The sequence below is a fragment of the Lepisma saccharinum genome, chromosome 3, assembly GCF_977018435.1.
Source record: "Lepisma saccharinum chromosome 3, izLepSacc3.1, whole genome shotgun sequence".
NCBI classification, from domain to species: domain Eukaryota; kingdom Metazoa; phylum Arthropoda; class Insecta; order Zygentoma; family Lepismatidae; genus Lepisma; species Lepisma saccharinum.
The window spans coordinates 54374049-54394611 of record NC_139231.1 but is presented as its reverse complement, the minus strand read 5'-3'; the positions used below and the strand labels follow the sequence as shown (position 1 = coordinate 54394611).

The following is a 20563-nucleotide window of genomic DNA, read 5'->3' as shown; positions in this document are numbered from 1 at the left end:
ACGGGTACACTTGGTTACAAGGCAACAGTCTTATTGCCAGACTAACTGGGTGTGGAACTCAATTTTAATATTTCTAATTCACAGTTTGTTAACTCCTTGATTTCATAACGTCGTATTTCTCTCTCTCGGAATTTTTAGTGATAAGGATATACGTATACACTGCCTTTCACAGCCGAGGTGGCCGTTGGGCGGCGGCTAGGGCGTCGGAAAGTTAGAGCACATCTGCCGGCATTTAAACCCACAACTGTATGCTGACCTTGACATTGGACACGTCCGTGCTTCAGTATCCAGACAGCTGTTGTCCAGTTTGCACGTGTTTGTGAAGTGTTAAATTGTTAACAAGTGTTTTAGATTGTTTTGTTTTAGTTTATGTATTACCAGTTCTTTCTGCAATCTAATAATGCCACGGTATCCGTACAATTTTAAACAACGAATTTTTATATATGCCTCTTACGTCATTACGAATTCTTGTAGGGAAGTTAGAATGTGTATTGCAGCAGAATTACCAGATGTTCCTGTTTCACACAGAGACAGTGATCTGTTACTTGTGAACAAATTTAGGAAAATAGGGTCTGCTCTTGTTAAGGTAAAAGGGCATGTGCTTACTGAGGATAAACTAGACAACGTTGGAACACGATTGAAACATACTCCTCAGAAATCTCTCCGACGCCTTGCACAAGAAACAGACACATTTCTAACGTCATCATGGCAAGCTAGAGTCCAACACAGATATTTCTGCCGTGCGATGCGCGACACAACTCAAGAAGCAGTGTTGCTAATGGAGCAGATAGAAAAATCGCTGCAGTGCACCGATGCACAGCTGTTACGTACAAGAAGAAAATTAGAGAATTCAGATCTATCTAACGTTGAGTTTTAAACGTCATGCATTATACCAGGACTAGGATTAATATGTATTAACAAGTGGCTTTGTATGTAGATACATACATATGGACTAAAAATTTGCAAAATATGAACTAACACATACGTAAAATTACCAAAAATGCTGCAAAGAAGACTTCTTCATACGATTCCTTATTTGAGTGATTTCAAACAAAAAAAATAAATTATTTTTCATTGCATTAATGCACTCGTGGCATTCTAACTGTTCACTCACAAAACCCGTATACACTGGTTGGTTGATTTGGTGTTTTAAGTCCACTTTATGCACAGTAAGGCTAATTGGGACTGGACCTACAGTTTAAAGTGGAATCCGAACCACTATGTGCCTCCACCGGGTATCGAACCCGGGACCCCTTGATTACAAGGCGACGATGCTACCACTGCACCATTGGGGAGGCCCCATATACACTGGTACGGAACTGCAACGGCAGATAATAGCATGCCAACATTATAAACCGCGACAATTGGACCACAACACTCCTCCTCAAGCAGTATTATTATTTCCTCTCTGTGATCGGCGATAGTCGGTTGCCTTTGTTGTACATTTACAAACGATGCCGGCTTCCACAACAAAAACAAGTACATATACTGCAGTGGCGTATGCTGGTTTTAACTAGTGGGTAATCTCCGACACTTGATTCATCCACCCACTACTGAAGTCTCCCTCCAAATTTACCTCAACATCCATACAGGATTTATGAATGTATGTGTTAAAAATGTTACCTTATTGTTGAGACCACTGTCGAATAATTGTTGTAATTGCACTTGCAGTTAATCTACGTTTAGAATTTCAAATAATAAAACAAGAAAATATAATAAATCTATAAGAAAAAAAACCTGTAACAAAGAATATGAAAGGAATGCGGTAGTGAAATAAAAACCCTCAATATTAATTGAAGTATAAAATTCAAGTTACCCCAGTACCCAGTTATTCGTGCATTCCCGATTTTTGTTTTTATACACGGAAATTTAAGTTCAAGACCTGTGGTACAAGAGATGCTACTGGCCTAACTACATTAACTATTTCCAATTTCTCCGGAAAAGATCCCGTTCCAAATATTTTCACACGCAAATATTGTATTATATCCATTGCCTTTAACTTCAGTAAACACAGCACTAGCACGAATACTAAACCACTAACAGCTAAACAAATATTAAATTCTCGAATTGCTACAACACGCATTCAATTCCCTGCGCCAATCTTCCATTGCGGTTCCTTCCTGCTTGACACAGAATTAAATTCCCTATGGATGCTGAAAAATTCCCTTTCCCAACTTTATATTTCCTGCGATGCGCGAGGTTCTATAAGTTGGAATCATTGCGTTTTTTGTTTATCTCGTATTTTACATTCAAACATCTTTTATCATTATGATCATTATTAATCTAAAGAGGGGGGAAAAGCAACTTAAATTACCTAATATAAGTGTACGTATATATATATAATTTATTTGATAGCTTTCCCTTTTAAAATTATTCATTTCTGTGAAAGAAGTACTCTCACTGGTTTTGTAGGCTACAAAGAAAGTAACCACGCATTTTAAAATACAAATATGAAAAAAAAATAAGCATATAAATAGTTTATTTTACTTCATTAATCGATTGATTAAATTGTTATTTGACGTCGCTTTTGACTAATCACTACGAATGATGATATGACATTGATGAAGAGACATTTACAAAGAACACCCATGCCCTGACCGGTATTCGAACCCTGGAGCTCTGGCGTCGATGGGAGCTGTGCTAACACTCCGAAACGGAGGTCGGTGTAATTTCTTGAATTTGTAGTTCAAATTTTAATTTATTTAATTACTTTCATATTCAATATTAAAGGTTTTTTTCTTTGACAATATCTGTTGAAATAGCAGAGATCAGGAAGACAGAAGCAAATGTAAAATTGGTAAAATTGGTTCGCAAATGTTGTGCAGATTTCCTGTTTCTCGCGCATTTTCAGATGTATTTTCTCTACTTTCCTTTTCAGTACGTAATTTGTGAACCCAGAATTCTGTTTCCTGTGAAATTTCCCTGTCGTAAACAACACAGCTTCTACGATACAAAGGCCATCGGGGAAGAATGGCAGAAGACAAGGGCAGAAGAGGGTGCCAGCCAAGGGAACGGCAGAGGCTCTGGGGTAGAGTGTGCGACCGATGGACTCTCTCGAGAAGGAGGTTACCCTTGCCACGGAATCACCGCGCCTGAGAAGCAGTGTTTCCTGCCCCTCCCTCCCGTCAAGGGATTTTAAATGGAGCCGGTGGAATCTCAACCTGACGTCACCAGATTCCACCAGCTGGAGAAAAAGCCTCACGGATATTCCGCGGTAAACGGTTGGTTGAACACATTCGCGGGCTGGAAGCAAAGAAATATGTGAATCAAAGATTGGTTCGGAAGAATATTGCGAAGAAATAAAAACAACTTTTTAAAAAATTATAGCCGGGTCATCTCCGATTACCTAGGTGACCCAGAGTATACGCCGCTGATATACTGCCACTAGACGATAAGCTGCGCAGCTTTTTCTTTTGCTATGAACCAGGGCCGGCGCAAGTCATTTTTCCTCCCTCCCTGGTCAGTGGCGGCAATTGCCGCTCCATTTCGAACCCCCCCCTCCCCCGGTCATTACGCAGCAACGGGAAATTGAAAATCAATATATTCCTAAGTAAAACATCAAAATATAAAATAAATAATGAGACTTCTTATGCTATTTCATTACTATTAAGCGCAAAAGAATATCTAGCTCGACCACAGTTTTCAATAGGCTTATTTTTTTCTTCTCTTCAAATTTTGCCGCCCTGAAAATTTGCCCCTCTGGGCGGTGGCACGGTTCACCCTCCCCTTCCGCCGGTCCTGCTATGAACTTGGTCACCCATCAAAGCATGGCAATTTTAACACAGAAAACAATATGCATCGCATTAAGCAGCAAAAATGACAGCTTCCTCTATGCAATTTCTACAAGAACACGTGCCGGAGCCAAGAGTTGAAATGCTGTTGGAGCCACATAATTTATTTATTTTGAACAATTCCAAAATTATGAAATATGAACAATTTGTGAATTAAACCTGTTGAAATATGTAAAATTAAGTATATTTTCCTTAAATATGTAAAAGTAAGTATTTATTAAAGTTAGAAATATGGAAAAATATTGACAATAAAATGTACCTTAAATCACTACAAACATTACTATTCGCAAAGATATCACAAAATTTCAGCGATATTTCGTCAAACTTAAAGTATGTATTTACCTATAAATCCTAGCCCTGATTATAAGCAGTAGATAACATTGAACACAGCTATGGGTTCGGTAAATTGTCTACAGTTCAGAAGCACTCGCACACAACGTCAAACCGGTCAAATACCTAGTATAAAATAAAAATATGGTGCTTCCAATCCAACAAAACTCACAGTCACTTTACCTAACTTTCCCCTTCCATGACAGAAATAGTGTTTCATTATTACAGTTGGAAACACTAGTTACTAGCTAGCCAATGAACATGCACTGCATAAAAGAAGCAACCACCACGCCATGCTATATTGCCACATTACCGTCCCTGCCGAACGGTGTGAACCGCGAGCTGGAGAGCTATTCAATTGTTTTCAATGATGTTTGCGCGAGTGTGTCCAGGAATGGAATGACAATGAGCAGCGTAGAACACGTGATGCTAAGAGAGAGGGAGACGAAACGAAAATTGGTATCTACGCAACGGCAAAGACATGTGTGTTGTACTCTACCAAGCTTTTATACCGGAAGCCATATATCAGAAGAATTGAAAGAAAATATGAAGAAATAAATTGAAAGAGGAACTGATACGTGTTAGTGAAAATTTCTTATAAATATGTGGATGCAGGAGGACATCATTTCAGAAACAAGTTTTAGATCCGCCTATGTGTATGGCGACAACCTGTATATTTATGTCTAACACAAACTACTAGCAAAAAATTACAGCTAAATTATTCTCCTTATTTTCTTAAGTTCATATAAGGCTGCGTATTTTAAAAAATAAAACACGTTGTTTGTTAAAAACCCTTCATGCACAATCTACATTTGTGACAAAAATTCTAGAAACCCTTCTGGTGTGACTGGCAGAATTGATATCAGTTACAGATAAACCCTGATGTTTGTGAGAGACGATGTTTTGAAGGCTTCTGTCCAGTGGCTGTCACAAGGCGTCTGCTGTGTGGAGGTGGGCGGGGGGAGGTAAAGCAAAGGGGCCCTCAGTCGGTTTGTACCATAGTCATAAAGGAACATTTCTTCCACATCCACAATATAACGAGCATACAACTATCCCGTCTATGAAGTTAAAAGCAGCTTGCTAGAAAGCAGAAGGAAACATGACACTTCGCATTGTTTACGATTCCATTGTTTGAGCTTTGGGGCAAGAATCAGGTGCTAATAATAATATTGTTTTGATGTCAGAAGGTGCCCGTGCAGCCCGAAGAAATTATCGAATCAATGAAAATACCGCTCTTGCACAACAACCATGGTAAAAAAAAAGGTAAAGTGTTCCCCTGTGCATAGCACCACGCCATGAAGGCGTATAGGGGGTGTGGGGGTAACGCCCCACACTTTCTTGATCCGGTCGTGAGTGAGTGTGATGTGATCAGCATCACGCCCCTGACCGCCTTTACCCCCCAGGGTTTCCCCCAGGTACCCATTTTATTCGACGCTGGGTAGGCGCCAGGGCCGCTTCCACCGTTAGAAAAGTTCCCGGATTTGAACCGGCCGGGGATCGAACCCGGGACCTTTAACCATGGCTGATAAGAAATCTAAAAAACAAGATTGACCAATGTAGGCATGTTTGGTCGAAACAAAGAAGAGCTGTAGCTTCATGGTGCTATTATCATAACACTAAATCCTATTCATGAAGCGAATCAAGATATAAATTTCACCTGGGCGAGTTGAAGTTTTAGCGCCGCTCTACTTTCCACCCTCTTACTCACCCCCATTTTTTACTCTGCTCCTCCTACTTTCTGCCTTCCTCCAATAATAATAAAACATGACTGCATTATAAAATAACAGTTTTAATGACAAAAAAATAGCGATGTTTTTGGTGTCGATGTTTTTGCCATCGATGTTTTTAGCATCGATGATTTTGCCTTCGATGTTTTTGGTGTCGATGTTTTTGCCGTCAATTCTTTTGCTGTCGATTTTTTTGGTGTCGATGTTTTTGCCGTCGATGTTTTTGCCGTCGATGCTTTTGCCATCGATGTTTTTGGTGTCGATGTTTTTGCTGTCGATGTTTTTACCGTCGATGTTCTTGCCATCGATGTTTTTGATGTCGATGTTTTTGCCATCGATGTTTTTGGTGTCGATGTTTTTGCTGTCGATGTTTTTGCTGTTGATGTTTTTGGTGTCGGTGTTTTTGCCCTCGATGTTTTTGGTGTCGATGTTTTTGCCGTCTATGTTTTTGTCATCGATGTTTTTACCATCGATGTTTTTGTTGTCGATGTTTTGTACTGTCGATGTTTTGTGCTGTCGATGTTTTGTGTTGTCGATGAAATGTAGGCGATGTTTTTGTTGTCGATGTTTTTGCGTCGATGTTTTGAGTATAACCGACTGAGGCTAATGTGGTCTCGTTATATAAATGTGGCGAGGCAAGGATGCTGCTGCTTCTTACAGACCCATTTCCCTTTATCACCACTCTCTCGTTTGTAAGAAGATAATAAATTGCTGACTTTACAATTTACCTCTCTCATACATAAATGCAGTTCAGCATGTCTTCTTACCAGGCATCCCATGTTTAACTAACTTCAGCATTTTATTATCTGATGCCATAAATTCTTATACAGCGTAAGTCAAAATGATATTCCTGATTTCAGTGTCTATTTATTTCATTGTAATGATACATAAGTGACTAACATTACACACACAGATTAAAAAACTAACTAAATAGAAAAACATAAACAATGGACAGAGTACATGAGATCCTGTACAAAGAATGCCAGCAGAACAGCTGTTTATTCGTGACAAGGTTTCTAAATGGTTACTGGTTCACTACCATTGTCAGACCATGCCACCCGTCACATGTAACGACAGTGTACTGAACGTCCGGGTGAGAGGTTTGCGGTTTTGCATTAGTACATGCCTCTGTGAGTGTACAACATGCAGTGAGTAGAACTTCAGGTCCATTGTGTACGAGTAGGAATAAAGCATAAGCCCATGTGTTGGGTAGGCTGCAGTACACAACACAGCATGCTGGGCCAGTCGACAAATTACAAAGTATGCCAATTGCCGGTGCGTCCAGTCCCACTGCCCGGTTCAACAAACGCAATTTACATTTTTCACGGTTTTCACGTTTGCGAAAAATCAAGGTCCCTACTAATGGACATTTCCACTCAATTTTTTTTACAACAATTTTAAAAACTACACCCTGGAAAATGACCCCTGCAAGTTCTCGCATTTCTGTCCGTCCAGTTTAAGGCAGAAACGAGACTTCCAAAGTTGCGAGTCTAACGTTGCGCTGAAAACACGCTGCCGCCATGTTACTACGTCACTCCTTAGGGAGAGCTCGTTTGTCGTCTGCTTCGAGCGTCCATTTCCAGATGGATAGCCCATGGTGAGCGAACACGTGCAGCAGTTTTACAAATCTGTACCGATTTAAATAATGGAAGAAGGAGCGATAGGAGAAAGGAAAGCTATGCTTTGTAATGATCATTCTTCTATGAAATATCTGTGCTGCTCACGTGCAAGATAAATGAAAGGGTTCAGCTGTGTGTGTGTTCTCAGGCCATGCGAAAAATATTGCTTACAAAATTGGTTGCTGACCAGACACTCAAAAATATTTTTTAAACTTATATTTACCGTAACCTATGTAGTGTAAAATAGGAATTTTCACATTCTTCACTTTATTTATAAAGCCTATTTAACTTTCTTTTCCATAAAGCAATTTCAGTTTGTGTTCCATTTCTGTTGCGCAAATTATGATCAAATATTTTTGTGCAGATAAGAGAAAATACTGAGAAGATTACATTAGGTGCACAGTACATATCTATACTTAGTTTATGTATAATTATTACAAGGAAATAATGTGTATAACCATGGGCGTATTTAAGGGGGATTCAACGGGTCCGACCCCCTATTTTTTTTGGTTCACTACAATTACCAGTTTCCTTGTTCTATCTGCTTGTTCATAAAAAATTCCTTCGGACTTATTTCATTCTCTTAAATTAGAGACGTATAGGACGGGATACGGATGGGAAGGAAATTTCGTAATTCCACACACCAGATGGGACTGCAGACCAATATCTGCAATTTCCTGATAGTTTCGAAATTTCTGCGATAAGAAACTGCATTGAGAGTCAAATCAGTTATTTTTTCCCCCTCGAATCATATTAAAGAAATTTGGTTCTTAACACATTGGGGTCTCACGATGGGCGTAGCCCGCAGTGCACTTAAAGTCAATGTGAACGAACAACGAGCATAGCCTGTCCTGCGGTATGCAATCGCTTTGCCGATTGAACGACGGGCTATGCTCGTACTTTGTCTCATGCGTGTGTTCATTCAAGCTCCTCTGCTGAAATTCCGACCGCTAGGTGGCTCATGTGCTGTTTTTATCTCGCACCTGTGACTGTTTGTTGTCGGGTTGATGTACTGTGCATTGTTTAGAATGGCATCGTTAGATCCAGACTGCATAGAGGATTCCGCCTCAGAATTTGAAGTTAGCAATGAATTTGATGATGCAGATGAATTTGAAGATTTGGAAGGTAGGTTATATTCATAATAATTATTGTCGACAATATAAACAGTGTTGCAAACTCTAGTATTTTATGAATGAAGTGAGAAGAGGTAATTTTTTTGGGTCTATTCATCTTGCCTCTTGCTTGATTCTCCTACATGCACTGATGTATTTTTAGTTTTTCCATTTATTATTTTATATAGTTTATGTAAAATGAAAATTTATTTTATTTATTTAGTTTATTTATTTATTTGTTTAATTTTTACAGATGACGCAGAACCAACTGATATATAGTCTGATCCTGTCCTGCAGCCACTTTTTCATACAAAAGATAATTACTTGTAATTTGTAATTATTTTTTGTTATGTGCACATAAGAAGTATTCTTATGCAAGATTCAAAAGATGTATTGATAGTTTATGTAGTTAATTATTGAAATTTCCAGATTACGAACTTAAAATATCTCTATATTAACATTTGTTACAATGTTGTACTTTTTTTCTTCTTCACAAAACATTGCTGAAAAAAATATTAAACAATGTCTGAAAATGAAAAGAAAATTTAACAAATTTTTGTTCATTGAAAAGAGGAAGTTTTGTAGATTTAAGAAATATGTGGCAAATAAAAACAAATTAAAAATATTTTTTCTATGATTTTTTGAAAAACAACCAAAAACCGCAGACCAGAGGTAAAAATGCTGTATTATGAGGCTAGACCCGAATGTGTTAAAAACGTAGTGATACAAGATGTAGTCAATACTTCGTGACTACAAACACACAACTTTGTCGGGTCCAACACCCCCTGCTCCCCAACAAGCTTCCGACCAGCAGTGTCCTGGATTTTCACTTACGAAATAAAGCAACCCTAATCATACCAAAAGTTGATCCATCCCTCCCCCCCTTATGCCCATGTGTATAACAATATCCCATACTGAAATGGTACGATATGATTATTTTGAATTTTGTACTGCGAAAAAAGCTGCCTCATCTCGTTACCCCGAACGCATTAATTGGTTGGTTCACAACTTCACCACTAAGGATCCTATCAAGACGAGACATGGCAGCCTTGGTCTCTTTCTCGTTGAGAGTTGTAAATGTCTGTCTCGTGTTTATTTGTAAATGTCTCATTGACAGTCTCGTCTCAATTTATAAACATCCGTCTCGGTTTGGGAGGGCAATTCTCGTTCTCGTCTCAAGTCTAGAAAAATATAGAATTAACAACGTATGCAAAGGCTTATCATTATAAATACAAAAAAAAAACTTTCTTAATATATTTATTTATTTATTTATTTTTTACACTCCTCGTTTCGACGGTAGAGCCCTTGAAAACTAAATATTATCCTGCTTATATAATGCAAACCAAACTGCAGATTCAGAATTACCAGGAATGAACTGGCGTTGTAATTATTATACACAAAATTCATGATTTATCTGAGGAAGTTGCATGTTCCAGGTTTGACTCGACCTGGGCATGACTGTTTCCTTGTGAGTGACATTTCATTGAACTGGAAATTGTTACATGGGAGTATGTTTGCTCGAGACTTTGGGGACAGCTAGGGGGATGCTTCTATTGTTAATGTTAGTATTGCTCACGAGACAAGGCATGTTCCGTCTCGTCTCAAAAGGAGATGGGACACGTGATGATTTCGAAATGAGATGGGACAGAAGAAAAAGTTCATCTCTTATCATGGCAGGTTGGGTGATACTTAGATTGTGCAGTTGGTGGTAGTGTGTGTGGGGGAGGGGGGGGGGTACTCCTGTGGCGATGTGGCAAAAGTGGGAAGAAATGTGATGTTAGAGATGATACATAATAAATTAATCATGCGTTCTCATCGTTGCGGTTAAACAAAGTGAATGGAAAAGCGACGTAAAATTAGGACAAATACAAAAATTTGCAATATATATATTAACTGAAGAAAACTGTCATTTACTGCAGGAAATTTTAAAAACTCCCCGTACCTTTTTATACCGTATCACCTCTTATATTGCAGAAATTGGCGTGTAAACCAGTGTGTTCTAAAAGTATTATCTTAAAATGTGTGAAGAAAATATTATGACAAAAATAATTGTAATTCCAGAAAAGGCATTCCTATAACATTAAGTTCTTGCCAGTCAGAACTAACCTATGTATTCGCAATGATAAAGGCTGCTCACGTGTTCAGCCATTGACTGTTACAAGGTTTGCTTTGTCACCCTAATGGGAAAACCCTCTACCAAGTAGCTGAATTATAGTAAATACTACTATACTGCTAGTGCATAATTCATCTCCAAGAAATGGAGCACAGATTTTTGCACTGGAAGTTGTAAGATACTTGTTTTACACAGTAACAAGTGAATTTTCTGTCGCTTCCGCAGCTCATGCTAAGTTGACGGGACGAGCAGAAGCCCCACCTGCATGCATTTCTAAGTGATGACGTCAGAGAACCTCCTGTCTGTGGAGAGGACGTTTTCAAATCCGTGACGTAGTAGGTGAATTTCAGCGGTGTTTGAAAGCATGTTTCTTGAGAACCGAAACAAATATCGCCGAGATATTTTGCACATCTCATGTTTGTGTCATTATCTGTAAAATGAATGGATTTAAAGCGTTTTTCATGTCAAAGTGGAAATGTCCATTGGAAATTACTTTCTGGGCACACCTCGTATAAATCAGTAAATGGAAAGTGAAAATTTAGCAGGGCTACCAGAGAAAAGTCAAATATTTACGTATTTATTATTAGTATTTTATTTCATAATGATGGACATTAACTCAACTCAGTGAAAGATTCATGACCATCTCTCACGAGTTTAAAACTCTTGTTTATGCATGTGATTTTTGTTGGATGTTGCAGTCCGAAAACATCCAACAAAAATCAATTCCATAAGAGTGCCATGCATGTAATTTCTGTTGCATGTTGTAGTGAGATACTTTGTTGGGTGGCGATATTCGACAAAAATCGTATGTATCAAATGGAGCCTATTTGTTTCCATGTTCCTTCAGTTTGTTCAACAAAATTACTTACTACGGCGTAGACCAACTATCGCATGGCGCCACCTGCTCCCATCCCCTACATCTGTTGACAGTTCTGTCTCCTTACTACTTCCATACGGACAAGAAAAAAGGACTTTGGTGACTGGTGACTATATTCTTGTCCATCTAGCCTTTGTCTATACATTAGTCTCTTACAACGAACCAAGAACTTTATTTAGTTAATTCTCATTGTTCACCATTTTTGTCCTTGAATACAATTTTAATAGACTGAAAAGCTCCAAAAATATGAAATATTTTATTATGCATCCTGCCCTCCAAAACAAAGCCATGTGCTATCCACATTTACTATTCCAGCCCCTCCTGAAAAAAGAATCCTGCATACACCAGTGTATTGAACATTGTTGCAACTGAGATACAAAACATTTTTTTCTCCTTTAAATCATAGTTACCCTCATATTTTCAAGGACACGTGTTTATTTTCAAGGCATTACTCTGAAAGACACGCGTGTTTGGAATGCTGTGCTTTTCTCCATGCTGCATGGAAATAATAATTCAAATTATTATTATTATTATTATTCAAATTATTATTATTATTAGTAGTAGTAGTAGTAGTAGTAGAAGTAGTAATAGTATTGTCCCAGATCTTTGACTGTGATAAATTGGCCATTTAATTTTTTTTCCACAACATTTTTCATAATATTTTCACAAGCTCAAGGGGGCAGGGGTTAAACCCTTAACTTTTCGATTAAAAAGTAAATGTGTTGTTAAAGAGTTTACAGCTTGGCTATACTAAATATTTTTGTGTCTTGTTCAAATGGACAACATGGACTACATTAAGAATGACCAAAGCATTAATTACATACGCCTGAACAGAAAGAGATTGTACACCCCTCACTAGTCAACTCATATATGGTTCTTCTTCCTCCACTTCATATCAAGTTAGAGCATTTCAAAAACTTCGTTAAGACGATAGACAAAAAATGGTGCTGGGCTTCATTATTTGAAGAAAAATTATCCTCGTATAAGGATGGTGAAATCAAGGAAAGAATTTTTGTGTGCTCTCCAACTAGATCGTTGATAAAAAATTTGAAGGTCTTCTAAGCCAAGTTTGGAAGATCAGCATGGGGTTAATTTAAAAGCGCTGTGTATAAACGTTTAAGGAAATCGTAAAGCTCGAAACTAAAATCTGTAAAACTCCGATTGTGGTTGAACTTTTACAGTCATGCTAAGATATGGTGTGTAATATATACCTCAAAATAAATTTCTTGGACACTCTCATGGATTTCTTCCCCTACAATCTTGGTGTCGCCAGTGACAAACACGGGGAACGCTTCCACCGAGAAATCTGTCATGGAAAAGAGCTACATGTTAAAAAAGCTTGCTGATTACCCTTGGATGCTGAAGAATGTAAATTCCAGATGCAAAGTACAGAAAGAAATCAACAACTCTCACATTTTAGCAGTGATCAGAACGCTACATTTTAAAAGTAGCTTCGCTACAACTACAGCTACTCTCCCAAAATGTAGCTTCGCTACAGCTACAGCTACATTTACGAAAAAGTAGCTCGCTACGCTACTCGCTACTTCGCTACTTTTTGCGCTACTTCTGCATAAAAAAACTTAAAAACAACGATATGGGTATTAAAAAAATCCCCTACTCCTGGTAAATAGATTGTGTTATTCATTATAATGATTCCAGTCATTTGATAATTTTGATAGCAATGTTACTTCAGTTACTTATTTTTACTATAGTTTTTGAGAATACCATACCTATGCAAGTGGCATATCAATTCAAATTTGATATATGAATATTGCAATTAGGGTGTTACCCAAATTACATAATTATTACAATTATACACAAATAACATTTGGTAGAATTAAGTATTTATGTTCACATCAACATATTTTTCTTGAGAATAAATATTTCATTATCATTCTTCCTCGTTCTCACAATTAGCCGAAAGTGGTAGAAAGCAACTATAGATAAGAGAATAATTAAATAAACCATTTATCCTCATTGTTATGATTGAGAGAAGTGGAAGAATAGATGAGGAGGTAAACAAAGGAGGACAAATGAATGGTGGTGGACTATATCAAAGCGTTCGAAGATTAATATGGAATAGGGATGTACCTATGAAATGCAAAAAGGTAATATGTAACACGTACTATGTGCCAATAATTACGTATGGAGCAGAGACTTGGACAATGACATAGAGAGACAAAGAAAAGATGCAGGCAGTGGAGATTAATTTTTTAAGGAGTCTTGTGAGGAAGACTAGAAGGTATAGAATGAGAAATGAGGAGATTTGACAGACAGTGGGTGTAGTGAAGCTTCAGGACAGAATAGATCAGGCACAGATAAGGTGGTTCGGACACATGAAGAGGATGGATGCAGAAAGACTACCAGTAAGAGCTTACAATGCACAAGGAGTGGGAATAAAACCAAGGGGGAGATTGATGTCGGTGGAAAGAGAAGATAGTGGAGAGTGTTAGGAGACAAGATTGGAACACCTTGGAAAGAGAAGAGTTGTGAAAGACCTGGGAAAAATGGAGAGGCTTGACTTCTATGCCGACCCAGCCAGAGGCAGGAAACAGCGAAGGATGATGATGATGTCATGATTAGCAAAAGTTACAGAAAAGTGACGCAAATGTCGGAGAAATACATAAATTTGAAAACTATGTATATTAACTAAAGAAAATTGTCGTTTCTGCAGGAAAGTCAATAACTTGTACATACTTTTTGCAATGTGATAAAATTATTGAGGAAACTGTCGTGTAAACCTGAGTGTTCTAAACGTATTGTAATTTTAAAATTTGTGAACAAATACTATCTCGAAAATAACTCTAATTCCAGAAACTCAATCATTCTTGTAACAATAATTTCTTGCTGGTGAGATCTTATATACTGACGATGATCAATGCTGTTAACGTACTTAGCCATTTATTGCTGGCACTATTCCCTTGTCAGTGCAGTGGAAATTCCATCGCTCGTTTTTGCACTGCAAGTTGTGTCTTACACAGCAATTAATGACATTTTGGTGTCTCTTACACCATGAATATCCATGGGATTTGTTCCGGGGGTGACGCAAACGAGGCACTTTTTTCCAGTGGTGCAGCAAACGAGGCATGTTTCTCCCCAAAATAGCGATGCAGCTAAAAAAACGTAGCTGTTAGCAGGAATATAATCATATATGTCACTTAGTTATCTGGATATCTGAATTCTTCAGATACTAATTAAATAAATTACGCAGATATCTATAATCTACAATCTAGATAATCTGTATCTCCATGTAATAGACTGTCTTTATGAACCTCCTGCAACATTAAGGGTTATTGTCGATTTTTTCTGACACTGTTGCCACATTCAAAATTCACCTCAAAATGCCAAGAAAAAATGTAGCTGTAGCGAAATTTTCGCTACAACTACAGGAATTTTGTAGCTTCGCTACCGCTACAACTACAATTTTCAAAATGTAGCATCGCTACAGCTACAGCTACAAATTTTGTAGCTAGCTACAGTAGCGACGCTACAAGTAGCTCGCTACTTCTGACCACTGCATTTTAGTTATAGTGTCATGCATGTAAAGACACGCAGCAATATTTCACACTTAACCCACACAAAAAAACATAAAAAAACTGTGGGTGATGGAGAAAAACTACTTACATATTTGAATTCAGTGCAAAAAGAGTATAATTACAGAATACCGGGAGTATCTCCGATTGCTGTCAAATTTGGTATAATCAATCATTTTGACCTCAAAATCACGAATCTGCAGTTAAAAATTTGTGGTCACGTCTAGAAAATGTGAAATATCGTGCATACATTACCGCTATGATTGTCGATACAATGGTCGCCATGTTTGATGATGTGAACAAGTGAAGTTCTCTATCTGTTCCATGGAGCATTGCTCAATGTGACAATATGGCATCTCCAGTAAATGTGGAAAACATTTTTGCCCCATGAACCATTGACGTTAAGGGTAGGTTAGGTTAGGCAAGCATAGTTAAAATTCAGGGTATTCATGAATATAGTTTTTGAACGCTAATCATTGCAAAAAATTGTTGTTTCCTTCATAAATCACCGGTGTTTACTTCGTTCACAGACCCCCTTATTTCTACTTATTTCGCATTTTCTAGACGTGACAGCCAATTTTTAACTGCAGATTCGTGATTAGGATGCCAAAATTAGTGAGTATGCAGAATTTGAAAGCAATCGGAGATACTCCAGGTATTCTGTAATTGCTCCTCAAAAGTTCTATTAGGATCAGCTTTTTTCTTTCGTGTGCCATAAAAAAGTTCAATTTTGTTCTCCAGTGTGGTCTTTCTGCTAGGAGAATTTGAAAAAATTATAAAACAATCTGAACCGTTGCCAACTTCCTTACTTCATTCATCATTCGGAACTGTTACCAAAAAGGATGCAAGAAATTATCATTTTCCCTTTTTTGCACGAGGAGTACTTTTGTCCATTGGACTCACTGTACTCACAGGAGGTTATACACATAGTGCGAGAAAAAAAACATTGAATACAACACAATTCCATGCCTGCTTCCAAACTGTGAGATAATAAGAAAAAATAGCTATATATGTAGAAAAATAAAATCATGAAGGTGTGTAGAACGAAATTATACTTATGGAAGGATGTTCAGTTAAGGCACAAAATGGGTAACAGTATGGAAGCTCGTGGAAGTGTTTTCCACAAGTAAATCATGTATTTTTCGACATTAATGTATCTCCGATACACGATAGCTGTTGCCACCATTATTGTTGACTACGTGAATCAAATGTTCCATGCGTTCGATTATGTAACCCCCCCGTTAGTGTAGCAACCACGCAGTAGTTTTACAAGATGACGTGTGAGCTGGTTTTTTTTTGTTTTTTTTTTCAATTTCATTTTCTATGTTTGCCTAACCTTCTGTGAATGGTTTGTGGATCAATTTTCACTTAAAAACCTTCTGTGAATAGTTTGTGCGGCATTTTTCGGTTAATAAATGCTAGTGTAGGAACCACGCGGCAATTTTACAATATGACGAGTGAGCGTTTTTTTTTCCAATCTCATTTTCTGTTTGACTAACCTAACTGAACCTAACCTAACCTTCCGTGAATGGTTTGTGGATCAATTTTCACTTAAAAACCGTCTGTGAATAGTTTGTGTGGCATTTTTCGGTTAATAAATTTGGAAACACTGCATATCAGATGATGATAGAGAACGTGAGTCAAGATTTGCCTGCCATATTGTGTGTAACGAAAGCCAATTGAGCAACGAACAATAAATACTTGTAATGTGAAAAATTACGCTTTTTAAGTGAAAAAAACATAATCCCACGTTTAGAAATGTTTTGCTATGCATAACAGTTAAGTACAAATGTAAATAATTAGGAAATAAACGAGTGAAATGTGTTTTCACTATACCATACTGTTACCACAACATGTATTAATTCGTGTAATAATTAACACTTAGCTTCTGTATTTTTGGAACGACTGAAGATGACCAGACCCCTCTCAGATTTTCTTCATATTTGGCATACTCACTAATTGAGGCCTCCTAATCATGAATCTGCAGTTAAAAGTTGTCGGAATCGTCTAGAAATTGCAAAATTACCCGAAACTAAGGTGTTAGTTTTCGGAATGGAAACCGTCGATTTTTGCGAGACTTTTTGTTTCACAAGCAAATACAGTGATGGACAAAAGTAATCATACAGTGGAACTAAAAGGAAGAAAGGACGAATTGCAGCAGCTACAAGACAATAAGGAAGTCAAAACTGTTAATGCTGTACCATGTATGCACCAAACGATATATTGACAACAAAAATAAATATCAGATGCTGCTTGTAGAAAAATAAAATACAATACATTTTCAATACCCGCTTCTTTGGCTGGACAAAAGTATTCATACACAAACATAAAAGTTCACTTTGAAGAAAAGAAAGAAACAAATACCATGTCGTCAGAATTTAGTATGCATTCCTCTGTCATGGAGAACAGCTGTCAGTCTCTTTTGCATAAAATGAACAAGAGGCGTGGTTATTTCAGATGTAATATTGTGCTACTCATGCAAAATGACCTCTTTCAGTCTATTCTTGCTTGTTATTTTATGTTTGCGGAGTCTGTTTTCCAAATGGCTCCAAAGATGTTCAATGGGGTTAAGGTCGGGGGACTGAGGTGGAGTTTTGAGTGTGTGGGGAGTATTATATAACAACCAGAGGCGGACAATCTCAGCTGTATGTTTAGGGTCGTTGTCCTGCTGGAAGTAAAAATTATTCCCAAGACCCAAATGATCGATACTGTGCTGCAAATTGTTATTCAGAATATCCAAATAGACAAATCTGTCCATAGTTCCTTCGATAAAGACGAGTTCTCCAATACCTGAGGCTGACATACAGCCCCAAATTATAACGCCACCATCTCCATGTTTAACTGTAGCCAAGAAATTTCGAGGCTCAAGCTCAGTATTGGGCTTTCTCCACACCAAAATTCTACCATCACTATGGATAATATTAAATTTACTCTCGTCCGTAAAGAACACTTTATCCCAGAAGTCCAAACTTTTACTCACATACTATTTGGAAATGTTAATCTGGCCTTCTTGTTCCTCTTACTGATGTATGGCTTCCTTGTAGGTACCCTAGCTCTGTACCCTGCTCGGTTGAAAAGTCTTCTAATATTTCGTGAGGACACTTGTTTTCCCAGGTGTTTGTGAACATGTGCCGACACTGCTGACAATGTTAATTTTGGGTTTTCCTTGATCATTCTCAACAGTCCTTGTTTCTCTCTCGAAGTAAGTTTCTGAGGACAACCTTCCTCTATTTATCACCACTTATGTGTCTTTATATCGTTTGAGGACACTTTGCACAGTCGCACGACTTCTCCCAACTATGTCTGCGATATCAGAATATGATTTCTTATTGTGGTATAATGATATCATAATTCTCCTCTCTTCCATCGTGGTTTCCTTCCCTTTGTGGCCCATTTGACTTCCTGCAGCACGCCAACACCAAACCAACCACTTCCTTACACAGGTGCAAGTGCAGTAAACAAATATCTGGTACTGAATGCTGGAAACTGTTGTTTGATGACCTTTTTTTGAGTTTATAACCTGGAGTATGAATACTTATGACCATCCAGAAAGCAGTTTATCTAAGGATTACCCACATTTCTCATTACAATTTCAATTGTATGCACACAATTGCTTTGCGTTTCTATTCTTGCCATTCCAATGGAGCATATGGGCTACAGACTTGACTTGCCTATACGGTCTTCTTTGTATAATAACATGTTTCATTCAGACAATGCCTTTGTATGAATACTTATGTCCATGACTGTATATATATTCCTGATACTACCACGACACCAAATTTGGTAAATATGCAATATCGCCCGAACGGATTTCTTCAAATTTACAGGAGAAACTACGAACTGAAATCAGTTTCTATAGCATTGTGGAAGTTCTTCAAGGTGTCTTCTTTCGCAGAAACTGAAAACTTTATCATAGAATGCTGTGGAACAAGAAATGATCACTTTTTATGTAAGGAACTTGCATTTTCTGTAAAGCGAGATTATGCCGTTGTTTCCCTTATGTACCCTGCAGATGGCGCGAGTCACGCAGTCTCGCCAGTGTTTCCAAATGTGTCTTTTTTTATCAGATTTTTTTTTTTTTTGACTATGCTTACCTAACCTAACCTTGCTGGAAATGGTCCGTGCAGTTATCGTGAATGGTTTTTGGGTCTATCATGAATAATTTTTGGGGCTATCCGTCAATGGATTGTGGGACTATCGTGAATGTTTTTTGTGGGCTATCCATCAATGGTTTGTGATGACATAATGAACACGAAAGTAGGTATTTTTCGGTGAAGAAGCTTGAAGCACTGCGGGGCCTCCCCCATGGCGCAGTGGTAGCGTCATTGCCTTGTAATCAAGGGGACCCGGGTTCGATACCCGGTGGAGGCACAAGTGGTTCGGATCCCACTTTAAAACTGTAGGTCCAGTCCCGATTAGCCTTACTGTGCATAAAGTGGACTTAAAACACCAACTCAAACTCAAGCTTGAAGCACTGCATACCCACTCCAAATCGACAAAACACAAGCCTGACGCTCGATGATCCATGACGAGTGCACACCATATTGTCTGTTAGCCAAGCGAAACAAGGAAGACAAATAATGACTCGTAATATGAAAAGTTGACACTATATTATGGAAAGACATAACTTTACCTTAAAGAATCTTCCGTGGTAATTATGTGATATACCCCAACACCTCTCTCGTTTATTTCGTTCATTTTAGCATTGATACTTACATATTCTGCATTGCGGAAGATTCTTTGAGGTGAAGTTATGTCTTTTTCCATAAAATAGTGTCAACTTTTCGTAAAATTTCAGTAACCACCAAACGTCTCTAATTCCCTTATTTTTCACAATGATACTTACGTATTCTGCATTCCTAAGGATTCTTCTATTTCGCGTTTCGTTTTTTGCACGCAAATAATCTCAATTTTAGACATATCGACATTATTTTCACTCCGATGCACAAAAGCTGTTCCCTTGCTGTCCGTCTACTACGTGAACCAAATATTTGCGAGCGTTTCATGACGTCACAACCGGTCAGTGTTTCCAAATACGCGGTTTTGTAACTGTGTAACAGTTGTAGGTAGTAGAACGTAAATAAAAGTGTGTTACTGTTCATCATTTGTCATTACGAAATTGCGACATGACGTGCACAGGATGCGTGGTGAAATTGCACGGCGTTGAAGATCCTGTACAATTTGTAATTCACCATGGAATTTTGAAGGAATTAGAATGGTTTGTGGGGCTATTTATGAATGGTTCGTGGGGCTATCCGTGAATGGTTCGTGGGGCTATCCATGAATGGTTCGTGGGGCTATCCGTGAATGGTTTGTGGGGCTATTTATGAATGGTTCATGGGGCTATCCGTGGATGGTTCGTGGGGCTATTTATGAATGGTTCGTGGGGCTATTTATGAATGGTTCGTGGGGCAATCCGTGGATGGTTCGTGGGGCTATTTATGAATGGTTCGTGGGGCTA

At 38.1% G+C, this 20563-nt stretch overlaps 1 protein-coding gene across 2 annotated transcripts in view; it reads right to left on the bottom strand.

Annotated features, from left to right (window-relative positions):
- LOC145985048 (protein mono-ADP-ribosyltransferase PARP12-like) overlaps nucleotides 1-20563 on the bottom strand; it is a 29746-nt gene that overhangs the window by 7438 nt on the left and 1745 nt on the right. Inside the window, exon 2 of one of the 2 annotated variants that reach the window (XM_083118567.1) lies at nucleotides 12781-12875. The exons of the other annotated variant lie outside the window; for it this stretch is intronic. The gene's annotated coding sequence lies outside the window, so the exon portion shown is untranslated. The remainder of the gene's footprint in view (nucleotides 1-12780; nucleotides 12876-20563) is intronic. 2 annotated transcript variants of the gene reach the window in all.